Raw genomic sequence first — 23,649 nt, 5'->3', positions numbered from 1 at the left:
TTCTTGAATATCCATTTGGTACCAACAATATTGACATTTGGAGGACAGGGTACACGTTCCCAGACATCTTGTCTTTCAAATTGATTTAACTCTTCATTCATTGCATTCACCCAAAAGGGATCTTTCAGAGCTTCATCAATATTCCTTGGTTCCACCTGCGAAAGATAACAACCAAAATTGTATATATTTTGAAGTTGGCCTCTTGTTTTGACTGTAGAATCCCTCCCCCCAATAATGTTGTTGGGGTCATGATTCCTTTGAACCCAAAGATGTCGTGGAGGAACACGTACTTGTTCGTAAGGAATGGCTTGATCAGTGCTCTTCTCCTCGTCACTAGAAATGTCAGGATCAGTAACAGTTGGGATAACTTCAACTGATTCTGGAATTTCTTTGACTTTCTCAATTGTCTCTGTTGGAGGCAATTCAGCAGGAGGATTATTTTGACGAAAGTTACTAATATCATCGATGATAACAATAGCAGATTCCATCATGACTTGAGTTCTGAGATTAAAAACTCGAAAACCACAACTATCAGAAGCGTAGCCAAGAAAGATTCCTTCGTCACTTTTGATGTCGAATTTTCCTTTCTGTTCTCGATCTTTCAGAATATAGCACTTACTTCCAAAAACCCTGAGATAGTGTAGATTGGCTTTTCTTCCATACCATAACTCATAAGGAGTGTTAAGGGTTTTAGACCGCAAGTACACACGGTTGATCAAGTAGCATGCTGTAAAGACAGCTTCTCCCCAAAATCTTAAAGGTAAGTTTTTGTTGTGGAGTATTACCCTGGCCATTTCCTGAATGTTCCTATTCTTTCTTTCAGCAACTCCATTAGCTTGAGGAGTAATTGGTGGTGCGTATTGTTGAATGATCCCCAGTTCGTCACAGAATTCGAATACCTTGGTGTCTTTGAATTCAGTGCCACGATCGCTCCTAATTTTATTTAGTTTGCGACCTTGTTCGTTCTGGATCCTTTTAACAATAATCTTGAATTCACTCAGAGTTTCATTCTTATGAGATAGGAATGCAACCCAAGTGAATCTGGTGTAATCATCTACCATCACTAAAGCATACTTCTTACCGGTAACAGTGGGTTGTTGAATTGGTCCGAAGAGATCCATATGAATTAAATAAAGTGGAGCTTTAGTGAGAATATATCGTGATGATTTGTGGTGAACTTTCGTTTGATTACCCTTTTGACAGGCACCACATACATCTTCAATCTTTGAATTGATTTTGGGAATGCCTCTAACAATTTCTTTGTTAATGATCTTAGTTAGAAGACGATAATTGATGTGACCAAAACGCTCATGCCAAAGATGTGTAGATTCCACCTTAGTCAAATTGCAGCGGTTGATAAACTGAGTATCAAGAAGATAACAGTTGTTTTTACCACGAGTTCCTTGAAAGATTACCTTCCCGGATTTGTCAACAATGTCACATCCATTCGCATTGAAGACAACTCGATGGCCTTTTTCGCAAATTTGACTAATAGAAAGAAAAGATTAGCAGTCATACCTTTAACGTATACCACATCATGGATTTCTGGAACACTGTGTAGCTTGATCTTTCCCTTTTTGCTAATGTAGCAACAACTTCCATCTCTGAATGTTTCGTAGTCAACCGATGATACAAACCAAGTGAGATCTCTTGTCATATGCCGACTACATCCACTATCAAGAAACCATTGAAAGGAGATGTAGATCTTAAAGCAAAGGTACCCATACTACTAGTACTTCTCGATTTAGAGTTTCCTGGTAGAGTTGTATGAACTTTTAGAGAGTCATACAGTTGTTTAGATTTCTTACAAAGATTACTTGCAACATTAAGACTCTTTTGAAAGGACATACAAACTTGTTGTATATGATCGGATGGACCACAACATGAGCCTATGCTTTGAAGATTGTCTGACTGGTTCCTTGTCATATTAGTTTTCTCAACATCCTGTCGTTGATTACTATCTGACTTATGACTTTTCATGAGAGAGGAACAACTGAGACTTTTCAACCTTTCAAGGGAAGTATTTCCGGATATCAAATCCTTAAGAATCGCAATTTTGTTAACGAGGAAACCACAAATGCAAAAAAAAAACCCAAGACCTACTCCAGATTGAATACACACTGTATTAAGCCGCTACAGTCACTAGCCTACTGCAAACTAACTTCGGACTGGACTATAGTTGAACCCCAATCAGTCTCCCACCGATCCAAGGTACATTTGTACTCCTACGCCTCTGATCCCAGAAGGATACTGTGCACTTGATTCCCTTAGCTGATCTCACCCACAACCAAGAGTTGTTGTGACCCAAAATCACAAACTTGATAATAAACTGATCTGTCTCACACAGAAAAGTATATAAAAGGATAAATCTGTCTCCCACAGATAAACCCTAGGTTTTGTTCCGTCTTTAGATATAAAATCAAGGTAACATGAACCAATTGATAATCCGGTCTTATATTTCCGAAGAACAACCTAGATTAATCAATCACCTCTCTACAATCCTTCCTGATTACACAAGCGGATTGTCGAGGAATCACAAACAGTAAGACGGAAATGTTTGTGACTTCTTCTTTATCTTGCCTATCAGAGAACTCTCACGATCTCAATCCAATCAATCGATTGTACTCGTACGATAGAAGATCCAAGATCAGATCACACAACTACGATAAAGTAGTATCGGTCTGGCTTCACAATCCCAATGAAGTCTTTAAGTCGTTAACCTGATTTTAGAGAAGAAAATCAAAGGTTAATGGATATCGACTCTAGCGGGCGCACTAGTAGCACACAGACATGTGAGGATTAGTTTTGTATAATGCTAGATGTCTTCTTTATATAACCTTCAAATCAGGGTTTTGCCTTAGTTACAAAGCAATCCATATTCACCGTTAGATGAAAACCTGATTTAGATTCAAGCTAATATTTATCAACCGTTAGATCGAAAACTTAGCTTGACACGCACACTTGGGTAAACATTTACTGGGTTCGTGAAAACCATGCCCAAACGTGTACGTGTATGTTGGTTCAACATAGTAACCCAAAAGGTTAACCATATGAGCATTTCATATTAACCTTGTTCTTCTTCACCATAACTAGTTCAATTGACTCAAATGAACTAGTTAAAGAGTTGTTCAATTTCTATGAGATCTTACGTAACTACATGATGTAGTTTTTAAGTGGTAGTAAAGTTCGTTCAACTCGGATTATGTAGACTCGATTTTAGACTCAAATTAAAATAGAAAACTTAAAAAGAAATTGTATTCAAGTTTATAAAAAGCACTGAGACTTTGGATTCCACCAATCTCCAATTTTTATGTGATTTAATCTAGTCAATATTTATGCAACTCTTTACGTTTAAAGTGATTCTAATATTTTCGCCTAGACAAGTAGATTCTCAAAACAATAGTTGTAAATCGAAAGCATGGACCATCAAAAGATTTAACCTAAGCATGACCCATCAATTGAGAACACAACCACTTAATCAGAATCATATATTCGATTTCTGTTCAGTGCAAATAATCATAAAAGAATTACGAAAATTAAATTAAATAGAATTTACCACATAATAATTGTAAAAATGGCTTCCTCCGTCGCCTCAGCAATGTGGTTTAGCTCCTCATATTAATCACTTACTAAAAATATTTTTTTATGGTTCAAAAGTTGATTAAAAGATGAAAAACTATAACTCTGAATGTTTGCAACGGTGTATTGGAGTCGCAAAACGAATGACTGACTGTGACAAAGAAGTTACTGTAGCAGAGTTACAAATTTGAGACGTTGTTCTTATTTGCAACAGATGTTCTTCAGCAGCAGAAGCAAAAATACGGGTTTCCTGCAACTTGATCAATTCGCCTCTGTAGTGTTACAAACTCCTCTGTGACTGCTCCAATAACTTCTCAAACTCCCGATCCTCTTCTGGGACTCGTAGCAACTCCTTATATACACAAAAACCTAATCGAATCCGAGTATATCTCGGATTATTCTTTTCTGCCAAGTTACGGATAATGGATTTTTCCTGTATTCTCGGGGTTTCTTTTGTGTCCTGATGTGTTTAGAACTATTCTATGATGTCCAAGGAATCATCCTAGCCATTGGTACACTTCTAATACCTCACGTAATCTCTTCCTCCAATCAACAGAACCCGTGAAGCCCTATTTTTCTTATTTTGATTAAAACTCGATTTCCAGCCAATTTGGGTACAAACCAATGATCATACTAGGCCTGTTTGGGTCCAAGGAAGATACCCACCAAGTTTCAGCGATTGAATCGCCCTAGAACTCGATCAAATCTTCTCCCAAAATTCAACAGATGTGATGAACACTCCCGCCAATTTCAAAATTCAAAAGGTGAAGGTGACCTCCCCCTTATCCAGTTCCGGTGTCCCTTTAGCACATTCCCGAAATGGGTTACCCCTTATCCATAGTGAGAGTCTGAATAACACTTGCCCCTTGGGTGCGTTTAGTAATTTTTCTGGGATGTTTTCAACACTTTTCTCGGGGTTCCTCCGGGGTATTTCTGGGATGTCACTAGTACGTCTGCTACGGAGGTTCAAATGCGACGTTTTGAGCCAATTTCGCCGCAATGCTTATTTCTCCAAAAACACCTACAAAGAGATAAAATACCAAAATAAATACAAGAATGAGAACTATCAATATATAGAATCGAGACATATTAGACACAAAAATGTGTCTATCAAATACCCCCAAACTTATTATTTGCTAGTCCTCGAGCAAAACTAAAATAGAAAACAAAATCCTAACTCACTGTCGCAGGCATCGTCGATTGCATTTAGCGTATGCAATAAGCCTTTAAACCCCTAAGTGTCCCTAGTGGCCGAGTTATAGTCTCGGGAGGGCTTACAAGAGATATACCCACAAAACCTTTACTCCAGACCCTAGCTATCTACGCAGAACCTTGGAAGGCACTAAAGAATCTCCTTGGTTGGCATACTTATTGACTATAAGAGGAAGTACCCTGATGCGAAATTCCAATTGTTGTACACGAGTTTGCACTCAAGCATACTAAAATTCATATATAAGTGACAGAGCTCTACTCTGATAGTCGCACTACGGACATCAATATCCGGAGTCAAAACTAATCACATGGATAGATCAAGAAGATGGATATAGAAAAACATAAATGGTTTTGATGTTTACTAAGTGAACGGCGTTTCCCATATCTGTCTGAAGGCCTCTGCCAAAATGAACCTATCCTTATGGATTGAGATACTATTCTGACTAATATCAAAACACTGGTATATACAAGGGTACCAGTGGTCGATAACCTAACTCTAGGTCAACACAACTGGCATATACAAGGGTACCAGTGGTCGACTTTATTGAATTTATTCCTTTTGGTCAAATGGTCTGGTCTCAATTTCTTTTCTTTTTTTTTTTTAACTTTTTTTTTTTTTAACTTTTTTTTTTCATGGTATCTCAATCACTCTAATTCACCCTAGCATTGGTAACAACTTGAATCGTGAGCCCCACCAAATCACTTAGAAACATATTTAAAAATAAAAATAAAAACAGAAGTGAAAAGGACTCAACGAGATATGGCGAAACTACCATGTTATTTCTAACACCTGAGCTCTGTGCTTTTATGAATAGACTCTTTAGATGTTTCCATCTAATCAGATTGGTTCCTCAACTCCTATAACCAAAATGCTTCCATCCACTTAGATTGGTTAGTGCCATCCTTAATAGGCATAAATTTCTGGGTTCTGGAGTTTATTTATTGCAACTAAAAAGTTTCTCCCATACCCCCAAACTTAAATCTAACATTGTCCTCAATGTTCTAAAGATAAAATTAAAAGCATGAACAAGGAGAAACTGTTACCATTTGAAGCAAAATAGATAAGGAAAGATATTACCGTGTTGCATGAGATTGGGTTACCTCCCAAGAAGTGCTAAGTTTAACGTCTTCAGCCAGACATAAGAAAGGATTAATCACCTCGTATCATAAAGTAATAGCCGAAATATCTGTGGGTCATCAAAACCAAATAGAGCTATCACAAGTAAAAGGAATCTGCAACATGCCAAGAAAATTAACAAATAAAGCGCACCCTTGTCTAGTTTCCTGTTTAAGACAACTACATCTAGATGTGGTTCAGGTTCAGGCTCTATGAAAGGGTCTAGATAAAATATTTTCGTGCTCTGGAATTCCTCAAAGCTAAGGTCCGGTTCAGGTATTAGAGTCTGGAAAAACTCCAGTAAAAACTTAGAAGCACATAATAATAACCTGAATAATTGTGGATCCTTAAAGTCAATCAGTTTTGACTCACACAGCTGACCACAATGAGAGTGGTGGTCTTCCTTAACAAATGTGTCGACCCTAATCTCCTAAAGTAATTAGGTTTAGTCTCAAAACTTAATAATTGACACATATGAAACTTATACGTTCCCACAACTAGTCGAAAAATGTTTGGTGGGAAAACAAAGTCAATCTGAATATCATAGCCTGGGTAAACCACATCAACCAGAGGATGGGTTTCTAACAACTGAACTTACTTATGGACATAACTAGGTTCAGGAAAACGTGTATGAAGATAATCTTGTAAAATGGTTGAGGCACATATGTCAAGTCCCAAGTGAGGGACCTTTATAATAGTTAAAGCACATGGAGAATGATAATCACCCCCAAACTTAGAGTTTTCAGTGTTTCTAGAAAGACTAGTCACAACTTCCCTAATTTCAAGGTCATAAGATTCCTGAAAATGGTCAAGTGATTTTTCTAAGTCAGGTTCATCCTCACTCATCTCTACGAGTTCACTTTCTTTGTCTAAGACTAATGTTTCTAAATCGCTAGACTCTAAAACAATATTCTCAGAAGAAACTCGTTCCTCTAAACCATTATTAGCTTCGTAATCAAAAGGAAATACTACATCGTCTAAAACGGAGGTATCTCTATTCAAATCCTCATCCTTTTGAATAGGTGGATAATTATTAAAATTATTTGGATTTGAACTAGAAACATTATCATTATTAAGCTCAATTGGAGTAACAAATTCCTGATCACTATGCCTACTTATTTCAAATTCTTCATCAACACTATCCTCATCATAATCATCATTATAATAACATGAAAATGTTTGAACCTCATCTAAACAAGTAGTGTTACCAATTTTATCCTCGTCATCTTGATTATGTGAATAACTATCTTCATTTTCAAAGGTACTATTGGAAACACTGTATTGGAAATTAAGAGCAGTTATGTTCTGGGCCTCTAACAAAATATTTTGAGTCGACTCACATGACTTCCTGATTGAATCTAAGAAAGAAAGTTCACTCGTTGCATTGCTTTCGTCCATAACTAAGTTATTCATTTCTGCTAACTTATGTGTCGACTCAGCTAACTTACGTGTTGACTCTAGTAGAGAGGAATTTTGCTCGTATGACCGGTTGGCGTGTGGATAGTAATTGGGCTCACCATGGTATGGACCATAACCTTCAAAAGGCTGATGTTCCCAACCATTATTCACACTATGGTCAAAGTAGTAACGTCCATTTTGAAACTCAGTCTGATATTCGTTGTATTGGCTATTGTAATACCAGTTCGACATTCTATTGCAGGGGTGTGAGTTGTCACACAAAATAAAACCCACTGACAGCGGATTCGTGGGTGGATCAAGTCTTACCTCCCGTACCAGACGGGCGATGAACCGTTGAAGTCGACTCAGGCCACCGACTCCGATGTCAATGTACGAACCCGAGGGGCCGAGACAGTATCGTAACTGTCGTCCTTCCCTGCAAACAATTGATATTTAATTTTGACCCTTCCTTAGGGTTTAAAAATAATGTCCAAGAATGTCCAAAAAGTCCAAAAATAAAAATGTCCAAAAAGGAAAAGAAAAATTACAAAAATAACACCCTATTTACAGTTTCTAAAAATAAAACAAAATAACTATATACAAAATCTTCTTCTTCACTCCTTTTGGATTCCTCTTTTTTTCCCTTCTTTGGCGATGCTTTCCTTTTATAACACTTTTTCTTCCCTTGTAGCTTCGCCCCAAATCTGAAAAGAATCGAAAAATACCAAAACGCGTAAAAAAGAACAAAAAATAATAAAAATAAAAAGAAACCTAAAACAAATCTAAATACAAGTCCGCGTTGGCGGCGCCAAAAATTGATGTAGTTTTTAAGTGGTAGTAAAGTTCGTTCAACTCGGATTATGTAGACTCGATTTTAGACTCAAATTAAAATAGAAAACTTAAAAAGAAATTGTATTCAAGTTTATAAAAAGCACTGAGACTTTGGATTCCACCAATCTCCAATTTTTATGTGATTTAATCTAGTCAATATTTATGCAACTCTTTACGTTTAAAGTGATTCTAATATTTTCGCCTAGACAAGTAGATTCTCAAAACAATAGTTGTAAATCGAAAGCATGGACCATCAAAAGATTTAACCTAAGCATGACCCATCAATTGAAAACACAACCACTTAATCAGAATCATATATTCGATTTCTGTTCAGTGCAAATAATCATAAAAGAATTACGAAAATTAAATTAAATAGAATTTACCACATAATAATTGTAAAAATGGCTTCCTCCGTCGCCTCAGCAATGTGGTTTAGCTCCTCATATTAATCACTTACTAAAAATATTTTTTTATGGTTCAAAAGTTGATTAAAAGATGAAAAACTATAACTCTGAATGTTTGCAACGGTGTATTGGAGTCGCAAAACGAATGACTGACTGTGACAAAGAAGTTACTGTAGCAGAGTTACAAATTTGAGACGTTGTTCTTATTTGCAACAGATGTTCTTCAGCAGCAGAAGCAAAAATACGGGTTTCCTGCAACTTGATCAATTCGCCTCTGTAGTGTTACAAACTCCTCTGCGACTCCTCCAATAACTTCTCAAACTCCCGATCCTCTTCTGGGACTCGTAGAAACTCCTTATATACACAAAAACCTAATCGAATCCGAGTATATCTCGGATTATTCTTTTCTGCCAAGTTACGGATAATGGATTTTTCCTGTATTCTCGCGGTTTCTTTTGTGTCCTGATGTGTTTAGAACTATTCGATGATGTCCAAGGAATCATCCTAGCCATTGGTACACTTCTAATACCTCACGTAATCTCTTCCTCCAATCAACAGAACCCGTGAATCCCTATTTTTCTTGTTTTGATTAAAACTCGATTTCCAGCCAATTTGGGTACAAACCAATGATCATACTAGGCCTGTTTGGGTCCAAGGAAGATACCCACCAAGTTTCAGCGATTGAATCGCCCTAGAACTCGATCAAATCTTCTCCCAAAATTCAACATATGTGATGAACACTCCCGCCAATTTCAAAATTCAAAAGGTGAAGGTGACCTCCCCCTTATCCAGTTCCGGTGTCCCTTTAGCACATTCCCGAAATGGGTTACCCCTTATCCATAGTGAGAGTCCGAATAACACTTGCCCCTTGGGTGCGTTTAGTAATTTTTCTGGGATGTTTTCAACACTTTTCTCGGGGTTCCTCTGGGGTATTTCTGGGATGTCACTGGTACTTCTGCTACGGAGGTTCAAATGCCACGTTTTGAGCCAATTTCGCCGCAAAAGCTTATTTCTCCAAAAACACCTACAAAGAGATAAAATACCAAAATAAATACAAGAATGAGAACTACCAATATATAGAATCGAGACAAATTAGACACAAAAATGTGTCTATCACTACACAAGACACAATTGAAACAAAGATGATTCGATTCGATTGAATCGGCTCATGAACATTATAGCCACGGTTTTCATAAAGCATTCCTTAGTAATTTAATGTTTCATGTTCAGAGCACATCTTTAGATCATAACCTCTTAAGTTCAAAAACAAGTTCGTGGACTTAAGTTAATCGGTTGAGTTTTCCAAACTTAGCAGAAATTCTCGGGATGAGAATTTCCTCCAGTTCGCAGACTTAGCACACAAACGAGTTTTGGAAAATCCCAGCAGAAATTCTCGGTCGAGAACTTCCGACAGTTCGCGGACTGAGTCTGCGAACTAGGTTCGCGGACTTGGTAAGCTAATTCCACAATCCTCCCGATTTTTCTTGATCAACAAAGTTCGAAAACTTCAGTTCAAGGAATACATGGTTATGTAATCTAAACTCTCATTTCAATCATTGAGACATTCTCAGAGGACGCTATGTAGCCGTTATTCACAGATCGATTCACGTCAGAGCAATTCTCAAAGTGATTGAAACTTTTCATGACTTTCGTCACTAGGTGAAGATAAACTTGATCAAAGCGAAACGCTTTACCAACACACGATTTCGAGATAAAAGATAAGCAATGAATGCTCAGCTCGAAATGGCAAATGTGTATGATCTAGTCTATATAGCATACGACTTTTGTCTCATAAGAAGTAGGAGATAGAAGAGATAGACTTTTGAGTGATAGATAAGTTCAAGTCTCCACATACCTTTTTGTTGATGAAGTTCCACGGTTCCTTGTATAGATCTTCGTCGTTGTATGATGAATCGCCATGAAGTCCTTGAGCTCAACTACACTTTTCTATCCTAGTCCGAGACTTAGCTATGTAGGATAGACATCAAGACTTATAGTTTTGATCACTAACATTGACAAACATGCTTGAGATAGCAACGCATGCGAGGTTGACCGAGCTATGCTCTAACAGCTATGTCCAACATTTTCATCTTCATCTTCATGTTTTTAGATTTATTGGTTTAAATTCTAAAGTTGTTTGGAAGGTGATTTTTGCAGTATTAATCCTTATGGTTTTATATATTGCAATATTGTTATGGGATATGTGTATTTGCGTCCGTGAACTATGATTGTCCCATACCTTGTCAAAAGTAAAGTCTTTCGTATGTCGATATGCATGTATTGATAAAAGAATGAATAGACTTTTTAAAATACAAAAGTTAATCCTATTATGTCATTTGTTGATGAAAGATAGGTTAAAATCTTTTGTTTGAAAGGATTATGTCTATTGAATATCGTTATGCGAATAGTGATGGAAAATAGAATGAATCCTTGTGTATTCCGCAGTATTGATCTTCCCTGATCCATATTTTATGTATTATTGTGAGGCTCCGTAAAGTGTCTTATGTTGAGCACTAAAACGGCCAAGTTGATTATTTTTATGATTAGCTTAGTTGTTGTTCCGCAAGATACTTTATGTCGAGCATATTCAACTAAATTAGTCATATTGTTTGGTTATTTAGTTGTTGCTCCATAAGTTTTCTTATGATGAGCATGACCAATTAAATTGATTACTTTTGTGATTAGTTTGGTTGTGTATTTCGATTAGATTAATTATGGGTTCTCTTGTGATTAATCTAATTGTATTTTTTTGAGTCTCCATAAGTTCACTTATGTTGAGCATTTTCGATTGAATTAATCATGGGTTCTCTTGTGGTTAATTTAATTGAGTATTTTGGATTCAAATTCATACTTGTATGAGATTTTCTATGTCCAAAGAAATCCTTCTTTTCTTTCGAAATTAAGGTCGCTCTTGTTGTTCTTTCGGGAATGACATTTTATGGGGGAGAGTTCTTAATTGAACTTGTGGTTAATCGCCGAATATTTGTGGGGAGTGCGGCTGTGGAATATTATAGGGGTTATCTTGTATCTTTATAAACTCCTTGATGAATGCATTTAGCTTCGGCTATATGATTGCATCTAAATAAGATGGTATGTGTTTCTTTCTTTTGGTCATGAAATGTCTCTTTCGGAAATTTCATTAGGATCCCGTTCTTGTACCTTTGACAATTTTATTGACAAAAAGGGGTTGAATTAATATGTAGTTCACACTACAAATACATATGGATTTCGGATCATTATGTAAGGGGGAGTGGTTTCCATGTGAGATGGAGTATTGACTAAGGGGGAGTGATACATATCACCATAGTATTGTTGTTGAAGTTGTGATACAATTGAACTTTGACGTTGTGTAATGATACTATTACATTGTATAACAATGATTGAGAACTCTTGTTTTCTCATTGTAATAGCTACGGATTTTCAACAACGATGATGCTGAACTTACAACCTTTGGGATCATTGGAGTACTTGGAAGTGACGAAGATTTCGAGTAATGTTGAAGATTAGACATGTGGAATAGGAGCTACAAAAGTTAATTTATTTATTTTTTGTATTCCATATGTATTGATAGTTTTGTCACTAAAATTGACAAAGGGGGAAATTGTTAGAGCATTGATCGGTCGAACTCGCATCCGTTGTTATCTCAAGCACGTTTGTCAATGTTAGTGATCAAAACTATAAGTCTTGATTTCTAGTCTACTATAGCTAAGGTCTCGGACTAGGATAGAAAGTGTAGTTGAGCTCAAGAACTCCATGGCAATCATCATACAAGACGAATGACTACTCAAGGAACCAGTGGATCTTCATCGACTAAAAGGTATGTGGAGACTTGAACTTATCTATCACTCAAAAGTCTATTTATCTCCTATATTGAGACAAATGTCGTTTTTCTATATAGACTTAGATTATACACATTTGCTTTCGAGCCGAGTTTATCTCGCCTATCCATTTCTCGAAATATGTGTTGGTAAGCTTTCGATTTATCTAAGTTCATCTATACCTAGTGACGAAAGTCATGACAAGTTTCAATCACTTTGAAAATTGCTTACTTTGACGAAAAATAGTTTGTGAATAACAACTATAGAATATCAACGTCCTCTAAGAATGTTTCAATGATTGAAATGAGAGTTTAGATTATATAACCATTGGAGGATATAAGCATTGTTGTGGAAACACATATATGTATAAGTCCTTATTCCTTGAACCGAAGTTTGCGAACTTTCTTGATCAAGAGATTCGGAATGGTGGCGTGAGCCAAGTTCACGAACTGGCGGAAGTTCTCATCCCGAGAAATTCTGTTGGAGTTTTTGAACTCCGTCCGGGAACTTAAGTCCGCGAACCCAGTCCGCGAACTTGAGTAGGTTATATCTAAAAACGATGTTTGTGAACTTATTCTTATATAAACTAAGGAATGCAAATTGCAAACCGTGGCTGTATAGTTCATGAACCGATTCGAGTGAATCAAATCGTTTTTGCTTTAATTGTGTCTTGTGTAGTTACATAAGATTTCCTTTCAATTGAACAACTCTCTAACTAGTTCATTTGAGTCACTTGTACTAGTTATGGTGAAGAAGAATATGGTTGATATGAAAGTGATCATATGGCTAACCATTTGGTTGACTATTGTTGAACCAACAAATGTACAAGTTTGGGTACGGTTACACAAGCCTAGAAACGTGCATTTCATTTGTGTGTAACAAGCTAGTTTTCGATCTAACGGTTGAAAGATATTAGCTTGAATCTAATCAGGTTTTCATCTAACGGTGAATATTTAATGTTTTTTTACCAAGGTAACATTGATTGCAAACCCTGATTTGAAGACTATATAAGGGAGAACTCTAGCAACTGGGAAACCTAATCCCCACACCTCATGTGTGATACTAGTTGCGGCTATAGTCGATTCTCCTTTAACCTTTGGTTTCTTCTTCTAAACCAGGTTAACGAATTAAAGACTTCATTGGGATTGTGAATCCAGACCGATACTACTTTCTTGTAGTTGTGTGATCTGATCTTGTTGTTTCTATTGTACGAGTAAAATTGTAATAATTGGCTTGAGGTTGATATATTTGATAGGCAAGATATAAAAGAAATCACAAACACTTCGGCTCATCGTTTGTGATTCCGCAATATCTTTTTCGCTGCATCGGTTAAGATTATTGTGAGGTGATTGATAATACTAGGCTGTTCTTCGGGAATATAAGTCCGGTTTATCAATTGGATCATGTTCACCTTGATTTATCAAAAGATGGAACAAAACTCGTAGGAATATTCGTGGGAGACTGATTTATCTATTACCGTAGACTTTTCCGTGTGATACAGATTTGTTTATTAAAGTCTTCGACTTTGGGTCGTAGCAACTCTTAGTTGTGGGTGAGATCAGCTAAGGGAATCAAGTACGTAGCATCCTGCTGGGATCAGAGACGTAGGAGCATAACTGTACCTTGGATCAGTGTGAGATTGATTGGGGTTCAACTACAGTCCATACCGAAGTTAATTTGGAGTAGTCTAGTGTCCGTAGCAGCTTAATACAGTGTGTATTCAATCTGGACTAGGTCCCGGGGTTTTTCTACATTTGTGGTTTCCTCGTTAACAAAATTCTGGTGTCTGTGTTATTTCTTTTCCGCATTATATTTTGTTATATAATTGAAATATCACAGGTTGTGCATTGTTCAATCAATTAGAATATCCGACCTTTTGGTTATTGATTTAAATTGATTGACACTTGGATATTGGTCTTTGGTACCATCCAAGTTATCTCTCTAGTATTTGATAAAGACTCGCAAATTTTTATTTGTTTGATTATATATCAAATCGAGAGATTGAGATATAAACTCTTTGATATACTTTTTATCTAGATTGAGTCTGATTGTATAGTTGATTCTGTAGAAAGTATATTGGAGTTTGTCCATACAGATTGCTAAGCGAAATATTGAGTGTGGTTGTTGTCGACAGAGGGAATTGTCTGACGACATCTACAATGGATTTCATGCCTGTAGAAAACCAGAATTCTCATGCACAAGGTTTCCAAAGTAATTCTTCTAGAAATCTTTAAAAGAATTGTGTCCCTCTTAATGGTGCTAATAAAAAGAAGTTTGGTAGACCTAAGTCTAGAAGGTGGAATTTTCTCAATTCTGATCCTCTGGAACCAAGATTTAATCCTCAGAAAAATCCTTCTGATGGATATTCAAAAAGGTTTATGTCTTATTTCTCTGGAATAAGAAATAACCGAAGGAAGGTAAGGGATACAAGGCTCAAACATTTAGATGGTATCTACAATTCATCTCTCAATATTCATGGTGGGATTACATCTCATTTTGCTACATAGATCTAGGTAATTTCATCCTTGTATCTAACTTGAGAGTTGCAAGGATGACACTTGTGAGATGCTCAAGTTTACTGTAGGTTACCATTTGTCTTGTGTTTGAGTTTGTTGTTTTCTTCTTTTGTGAAAGTTTAACTAATGTATCTTTTCTTTTTGCTCTGATTAAACCTTTTAGTTATTGAGCTATGAAGGTAAGAGATATATGAAAACAGAGGGTATTCCCTTATTATTGAATTTTTTTTCTGATCTATTGACATTTCATAACAGGTCCACGAACGTCCGTATCTTTCTTGGGAGTTTTAGGGTTTCCTTAACAAGGGTGTCCTTCTCTTGTTCGTAAACATATATATTTTATATTGTTTTTTCGTCCCTAATAATAAGAAAAAATGGAAAACTCATAAAGACCTCAGGAAGTGGTGAATCTTGAGATGGAAGAAGGCACTAAAGGATGCGATTCAGTTCAAGAACTTGTCTTGAAAAAGATGATTGAAAGGAAAGAGTACAACTTCTGGATTGGAGAATCTGTCAAGGATTTAATTCTTTTTCAGAATGACTCTAGGGTCGAATTTGTAAATCTTCAACTGCAAATGAATCAACTTATTGATGGTCAGACCAAAATCCTTGAAAACCAAAAGATCTTGATCAGGAATCAGAAGAAACTCATCGTGGACTGTGTCAAAGCTAGGCAGCTTGCCCGCATTGTTGATCGAAAAGTTAATGTTCTAACACATGAACATGGAGTTTCTACGGTCAAAAGAATCAAGGATATCAATGATACCTTTTATGATGGAGCTTTTCAAAGGTATGAATTTATCAAAGAAACCTTATTTCGTTTAGGAAACTTCTTATGAGAATTAATTCTTGTGTTTTAAGAAGGATAACTAGGGTTTGGAATAACTTAAATTTTTATTACACATTGCTATTACCAACGTTTTTCATCTTGCAATGTTTTTAGATTTATTTATTTAAATTCTAAAGTTTATTTGGAAGATGATTTTGCAGTATTAATCTTTATTGGTTGCATATATTGCAAATAATGTTATGGGATATGTGTGTTTACGTCCGTGAACTATGATTGTCCCATATATGTTAAAAGTTAAGTCTATTGTGTCATTATGCAAATATTGATGGAAAATAGAATGAACTTTTGATTTGCAAAGATTAAGTCTATGGTATCATTATGCAAATATTGATGTAAAACAGAAAGAATCTTTGAATATTCCGTAGTATTGATCTTTCCCTGATCCACTTCTATGTGAAAGTACTGTACGGATCCGTAAGTTCTCTTATGTTGAGCATTTGCGATTAAATTAATCATGGGATCTCTTGTGATTAGTTTAATTGAGTATTCTGGATACAAATTCACGTTTCATGTAATTTGTTAATGTCCAAAGTAATCCTTCTTTTCCTGCAAAAGTAAGGTTGCTCTTGTTGTTGGGAATGACATTTTATGGTGGAGAGTTCTTAATTGAACTTGTGCTTAATAGCCAAATCTTTGTGGGGAGTGCGGCTGTGGAATATTTTAGGAGTTTTCTTGTATCTTTATAAACTCCTTGATGAATACACTAAGTTTCGACTATGTGAAATCATCGAAACAAAGTTTATATGTAATTTTTTATTCTTGAAGTATCTCTATGAGAATTTCATTATGACAAAAATGGGGAGAATTATTGTGTAGTTCATACTACAAATACATATGGTTTACGGATCATTATGTAAGGGGGGAGTGGTTTTCATTGTGAGATGAAGTATTGAATAAGGGGGAGTGATATATATCACCGTAATATTATTGTCAAAGTTGTGATACAATTGAACTTTGATGATGTGTAATAATACTATGATATTGTATAACAATAATTGAGAACAATTGTTTTCTTATTGTTATGGCTACGGATCTTCAACAACTATGATGTTGAGTTGAACACAAAGATTTCGAGTAATGTTGAAGAACCAAGGAAATCAAGCATTTGGATGAGAAGCTTCAAAGTTTATTTATTTTGTAATCCATATGTATTCATAGTTTTGTCATTAAAGTTGACAAAGGGGGAGATTGTTAGAGCACTTCTCGGTCGAACTCGCAAGTGTTGCTATCTCAAGCTTGTTTGTCAAGTTTAGTTACCAAAACTATAATTCTTAATTTCTAGTCTACTTATAGCTATGTCAAGTTTGTCAAGCTTGTGTTTGTCAAGCTTATGCTTGTTTGTCAAGTTTGAACCAACTAAGTGTACACGTTTAGGTATGGTTACCTTTATCTAAATATTGGTACATTTCATTTGTGTATAACAAGCTAAGTTCGATCTAACGGTTGAAACATATTAGCTTGAATTTAATCAGGTTTTCATCTAACGGTGAATATTGAATGCTTTGTTACCAAGGTAACATTGATTGCAAACCCTGATTTGAAGACTATATAAAGGAGAACTCTAGCAACTGGAAAACCTAATCCCCACACCTCATGTGTGAAACTAGTTGCGATTAGAGTTGATTCTCCTTTAACCTTGGATTTTTCTAAAACCATGTAGGTTAACGACTTGAAGAATTCATTGGGATTGTGAAGCCAGACCCAACTAGTTTCTCTGCAGTTGCGTGTTCTGATATTTCTTTTTTTTACTGTGATTGAGTACTATCTTCTTTAAGATTTGCTCGAGATTTATTCTCCGATAGGCAAGATTGAAAATTAGTCACAAACATCTTTGCCTTATCGTTTGTGATTCCACGCTATCTTGTTTCGTTGATCGATTAAGATTATTGTACGGTGATTTATAATACTAGGTTGTTCTTCGGGAATATAAGTCTGGTTTATCAATTGGTTCCTGTTCACCTTGATTTATCAAAATACAGAAGAAAACTCGTAGGTATATCTGTGGGAGATAGATTTATCTATTCAATAGACTTTTCTGTGTGAGACGGATTTGTTTATCAAGTCTTCGACTTTGGGTCGTAGCAACTCTTAGTTATGGGTGAGATCAGCTAAGGGAATCAAGTGCGCAGAATCCGGCATGGTTCAAGAGGCGTAAGGAATGCAATTGTACCTTGATCAGTGTGAGATTGGTTAGGGCTCAACTACATTCTAGTCTGAAGTTAACTGGTAGTAGGCTAGTATCTGTAGCGGCATAATACAGTATGGTGTTTAAATCTGGACTAGGTCATGGGGTTTCTCTGCATTTGCGGTTTCCTTGTTAACAAAACTTCTGGTGTCTGTGTTATTTCTATACCACATTATATTTGTTTATATAATTGAAATATCACAGGTTGTGTGTAAGTTCATTCAATTGTGAATCCAATATTTGGTTGTTGATTAAATTGATTGACACTTGGATATTGGTTTTTGATATCGTCCAAGTTGTTTCTTATATTAATCAGGCTCACGGATTTCTATCTGTTTTATTTGTTGATTACATTAAGAAACAAAGATATAACACTTTGATATATTTCTTGATTGAGCTCGCTTTAGTAGTTGGTGCTCTTAGAATTATATTCGAGTTAGGTCATACAGATTGCTAAGCGAAATATTGGGTGTGGTTGTTAGACCCCCACTTTTTCAGTCTCAACCAACGTGTGATGCACACACACCAAATAACTGACAGCTTAAATCAATATCTAGCCAACATTTCGCAGCACTCAACTTGGCCTGAGCCAATATACATTTGTGATTGCGCTTCACTCAACTTGGCCTCTACGAATATACATCAATGATTGCACTACATTTATCCCGGCCATGTACTTAGCTCATTTAGATGCCAACATCCTACTAAATTTATGCCAATCGAGTCTTTCCTTGATGCTTAGTTCAACTTCATACTTTAGGTGCATCACGTGTATTATTTTTACCGAGAAATGGAAAAAAATGTTGCATTTGGCAACGCCACTGTTGCATATGCATCGTCCAAGCCTTGGACAATGCTTGGGACAATGTCTAAGTCATTCCATGACTTGCATTGCATCCCTAATTTCTTCTTTGAGCTGGGATAACTATGAATCAAGGATATGCAACATTATCACATAATATTGCATGTGTTAAGTAGCATTTATTTTCTCATCTATGATACCGCTTCATCGTCGGTTTATGCAGCACTATCGGCTAGGCCACTGACTCCAGTAATGCGCCATCTTGGCGCTTCACTGTTGGGAACTCTAACAAACCTCCCCCACCCAATCCATTCAACATCCTCGCTGAATGCAACATCAGTTCAGGATCTGCTGAACTACTTGGCCTTGTACGCATCTGAGCCACTCTCAGAAATTAGCAAACTTATTTGGCCTTAATTCTTGTCAAAGCTTTCTGCCTAGTACCAAATTATATTATTATTGTCACGTTGGCCTACGCTCCAACTCCAACTAAAATCACATAGCAACACCCAAGTGCAAAGTGAAAATTCCTCTTTCCAATTGCCTGAATAATTTGCGCCTAAGTGTACGCAAGTAATGACTCTTCCCATTGATCAAAATGATCATTGCCATAATCTTTTGCCTTCACTTTCCGAGTTTAATTGCACCAAGCTACCCAACAAGACTTATACAAGACTCAACATTTTTCTTCAATCATGTTACCCTTACGCCGAAGCATGTCATGCCTTAAGGTATGCATGTTACGATGTCATACCTTCAATAAACACCTGCACACAATAACTTGAATCTCTTGTGATGAATCACGCACAGAACGGAGTCTGTTAACAATGGATTATCACAAGATCGTCTTTAGCACTAACAACAGTCTAAAGATCCCTGTCGAAACTTCGATCTAGTTTGAGTGAATCTTATATCAGAAAAGAATATTCTCAAGCATAAACAAACTAGGTGAAATCAAATTTCAACCACCGTTAGTCAATCAAATCAGTCGAAAACACAAGATAACCCGCAATTATCTAGTTTCCCACCAACGGTACTCGTGGAGCTTCTCAATCCAAAAGAAGACTTTAAACTGAGCGGCCGTAAGAGATTTCGCCTAATTAGGTTACTCTCCTATCCGAATAGGCGGCTACACCAGTAACAACAAAACCGGGGAAGTTTGCTGTCACGAAGGATTAGTTTGCTAGAAATGCAAACTTCAAGTATTTATAGACAAGGAAGTTTGGACACCAAAGAATTCCAAAACCGAAAATATTCTCAAAGATATTCAATACATTCCAAATTCGGTTTTCATAATTCCTGGAAATGCTCTGTCCAAAATAATGACCGAAAATCTCTTTGGAAAATCTCAACTAGTAAATGCACATTACTAATTCTCATTTTCCTAAAATATAATTAACAACCTTAATTAAAAGATTCTTAACTTATTTATATTTCGATCCTGGGATTTTCTTCCTGTAGCTATTAAGTAATAACTTTGAACAATAAAAGATAAACATTACTGTACGTGTTCAAAGTATGCCGACATATATATTGTGCATAGTCACACTAGATTTCCAAAATTCGGTTGACTGGGTACTAGGATCGGTTCCCCACATATATATGGTATCTAACTTATATATGTTGCACATGTCCATAGGATCGGTTCCCCTTTGCCTAAAAACGTGTTGCACATGTCCATAGGACCGGTTCCCCTTTCTGCTACGAACTTGTTGTACCTCATACAAGGATCAATTACCTTTTGTGATGTGTTTCACCTCTTCATAAGATCGGTTCTCCTTTACCCAGATTCGGTTCAACAAAATACAAACTCGTTCGTACCATCTCAGGTGATTACTTAAGATCGGTTTCACTAATAAAAGTCATACCAATACATAAGTCAGGACTTTGTGAATAGTTTTACCAAGAACACAAACAAATCGTGAGCGGTTATACTAAATCACACATATTGGATGTTCACAAGATATGCAATGAATAACAATCCCAATAACACCCGGCGATTTCCTTTTCGATTCTTAAACAAGTTTATGAACTTACTTCCTTAAAACACATGTAAAACATTGTTTCCTAGGATGAAATCCTCACCTCATACCCATACATAATCACAATAGCATTTAAACGATTATGTCGATGTCTTATCTACAAAGTTTAATGGTTAAGCAATAAACTTCATATTGTACTCCTTAATACTATGTCTATCTAGAGTGTTCATGCTTCGCAGTTTTTTTTTTAATATGCACGACTTGAAAGATACGTTAAGGAATGAAACAGTTCAAGTCAAATATCACTAACCTCAAGTGCAAGGATGATGTTGTCGTTGTAGCTTCTTACTTCTTCACTTCTTCAAGTCTTCGCAATACTTGTAATGTCTCATATCCTAATACTTTTAAGCTAACCTATACGAAGTTGAATCTAGTACATAATCAAGCGACTCTTAAAATGAGTTTTGATTCACTAAAATATGACAACCAAATTTGAAAAACCAACGCTTGGTGGTTTCAACCGAGCTATGCTATCACAGTACACGTTTAGGTACGGTTACCCATATCTAAATGAAGGCATATTTCATTTGTGTATAACAAGCTAAGTTCAATCTAACGATTGAAAGATATTAGCTTGAATCTAATCAGGTTTTTATCTAACAGTGAATATTGAATGTTTTTTTACCAAGGTAACATTGATTGCAAACCCTGATTTGAAGACTATATAAGGGAGAACTCTAGCAACTGGGAAACCTAATCCCCACACCTCATGTGTGATACTAGTTATGGCTAGAGTCGATTCTTCTTCAACCTAGGTTTTTCTAAAACCATTATTAGGTTAACGACTTGAAGACTTCATTGGGATTCTGAATCCAAACCCAACTATTTTCTCTGTAGTTGTGTGTTTTTATCTTACTTTGTTCTATCGTATTTAATACTATCTTCTCTAAGACTTTCTCGAGATTCAATCTCCGATAGGTAAGATAAAAAGTAGTCACAAGCATCTTCGTCTCATCGTTTGTGATTCCACGGTATCTTGTTTCACTACCTTACGATTAAGGATTATTGTGAGGTGATTGATATTACTAGGCTATTCTTCGGGAATATAAGTCTGGTGTATCAATTGGTTCATGTTCACCTTGATTTATCAAAAGATGGAACAAAAACTTGTAGGTATTTCTGTGGGAGACAGATTTAACTATTCAATAGACTTTTCTGTGTGAGACAGATTTGTTTATCAAGTCTTTGACTTTGGGTCGTAGCAACTCTTAGTTGTGGGTGAGATCAGCTAAGGGAATCAAGTGCGTAGAGTCTTGTTGGGATTCATAGGTGTAAGGAACGCGATTGTACCTTAATCAGTGTGAGATTGGTTAGGGATCAACTACATTCTAGTCTGAAGTTAACTTGAAGTTGGCTAGAGTCTGTAGCGGTTTAATACAGTGTGGTGTTCAAATTTGGATTAGGTCCCGGGGTTTTTCTTCCTTTGCGGTTTCCTCGTTAACAAAATTTCTGGTGTCCGTGTTATTTCTTTTCCGTATTATATTTCTATATAATTAAAATATCACAGGTTGTGCGTAGTTCAATCAATTATATAATCCAACCTTTGGTTGTTGATATAAATTGATTGACACTTGGATATTGGTCTTTGGTACCATCCAAGTTATTTCTCTTATTGATCAGGCTGATAGATTTTTATCTGTTCGATTGCATATTGATTTGAGAAATAGAGATATAACTCTTGGATGTATTTTCCTTGATTAAGTCTGACTGTCTCGTTGATTCTCTTAGGAATATATGGGAGTTAGTCCATACAGATTTTTAAAAACGAAGTATTGGGTGTGGTTGTTAGACCCCCGCTTTTTTCAATTGGTATAAGAGCAGGAAAACACGTTTAAGACCTTATAAGTCCGTGTTTGTAGCAATATGAATATGCGGACAGAAGATTAGCTCATTCTTACGCATACAAAAATATCTTCTAAAGTTTTTGATTATGTCAAATGTCTTGGGCTTACCTCAAAGGATAACACCTTAGATGATTCTTCCGAATGACACTTGACACGATGTCGGGTGCTGAAATTGAACTCACCAGAATTTTAAAAAAATATGCTGAGATTATTGAATTTCAAGGTTCTAAGTTAAAGTCTCTTGAAGAAAAACATGCTCAGCTCATTGATGAACTTGAGAAGTCTCTGGACCGAAAACGAGAACTCTATAGTATCGTTGAGTCCTTCTCTAACAATATCGAAAATATTGTTCAAGAAACTACTCTACAGCGTGAAAAGATTTGTGTTCTTGGATATATTGTTAAAGAAGATTCAGTTAGAGAAAAATGTTTGATCGAGAATCATTCATCATATCTGAACAACATTCGTGTTGAAAAATAGAAACTGGTTGCTTCACTTCTTTTAGCACAGGAGCAGTGCAAATCCTTGGAAAAGGAAATCTTTGTTATAATGAGTAAACCTTCTTCTGTGTCAATCGCTAATTCTCATTTGGGATTACAATACACAAAGAAAATTACTCCAAAGGAAGCATCTGCTAAGAAACGTTCTCATGACCAGCAGTCTTCTAATAGTGTTTCTAATTTAAAAAGGGTTCCTTCTGATGTTTCTCTTCCACAAACCTGTTCCTTATGTGGGAAAAGAAATCATTATGATTCATATTGTTTTGCTAGAAAGAAACATATTTCTGATCTTCAAAATCTACTTATTTTTGATGTCGACAGAGTGAATTGTCTGACGACATCTACAATGGATTTCATGCCTGTAGAAAACCAGAATTCTCATGCACAAGGTTTCCAAAGTAATTCTTCTAGAAATCTTTACATGAATCGTGTCCCTCTTAATGGTGCTAATAAAAAGAAGTTTGGTAGACCTAAGTCTAGAAGATGGAATTTTCTCAATTCTGATCCTCTGGAACTAATTTCTAGAGGTCCTAGATTTAATCCTCAGAAAA

The sequence above is a fragment of the Papaver somniferum genome, chromosome 1, assembly GCF_003573695.1.
Source record: "Papaver somniferum cultivar HN1 chromosome 1, ASM357369v1, whole genome shotgun sequence".
Classification (NCBI taxonomy): domain Eukaryota; kingdom Viridiplantae; phylum Streptophyta; class Magnoliopsida; order Ranunculales; family Papaveraceae; genus Papaver; species Papaver somniferum.
This window is presented reverse-complemented; position numbering follows the sequence as displayed.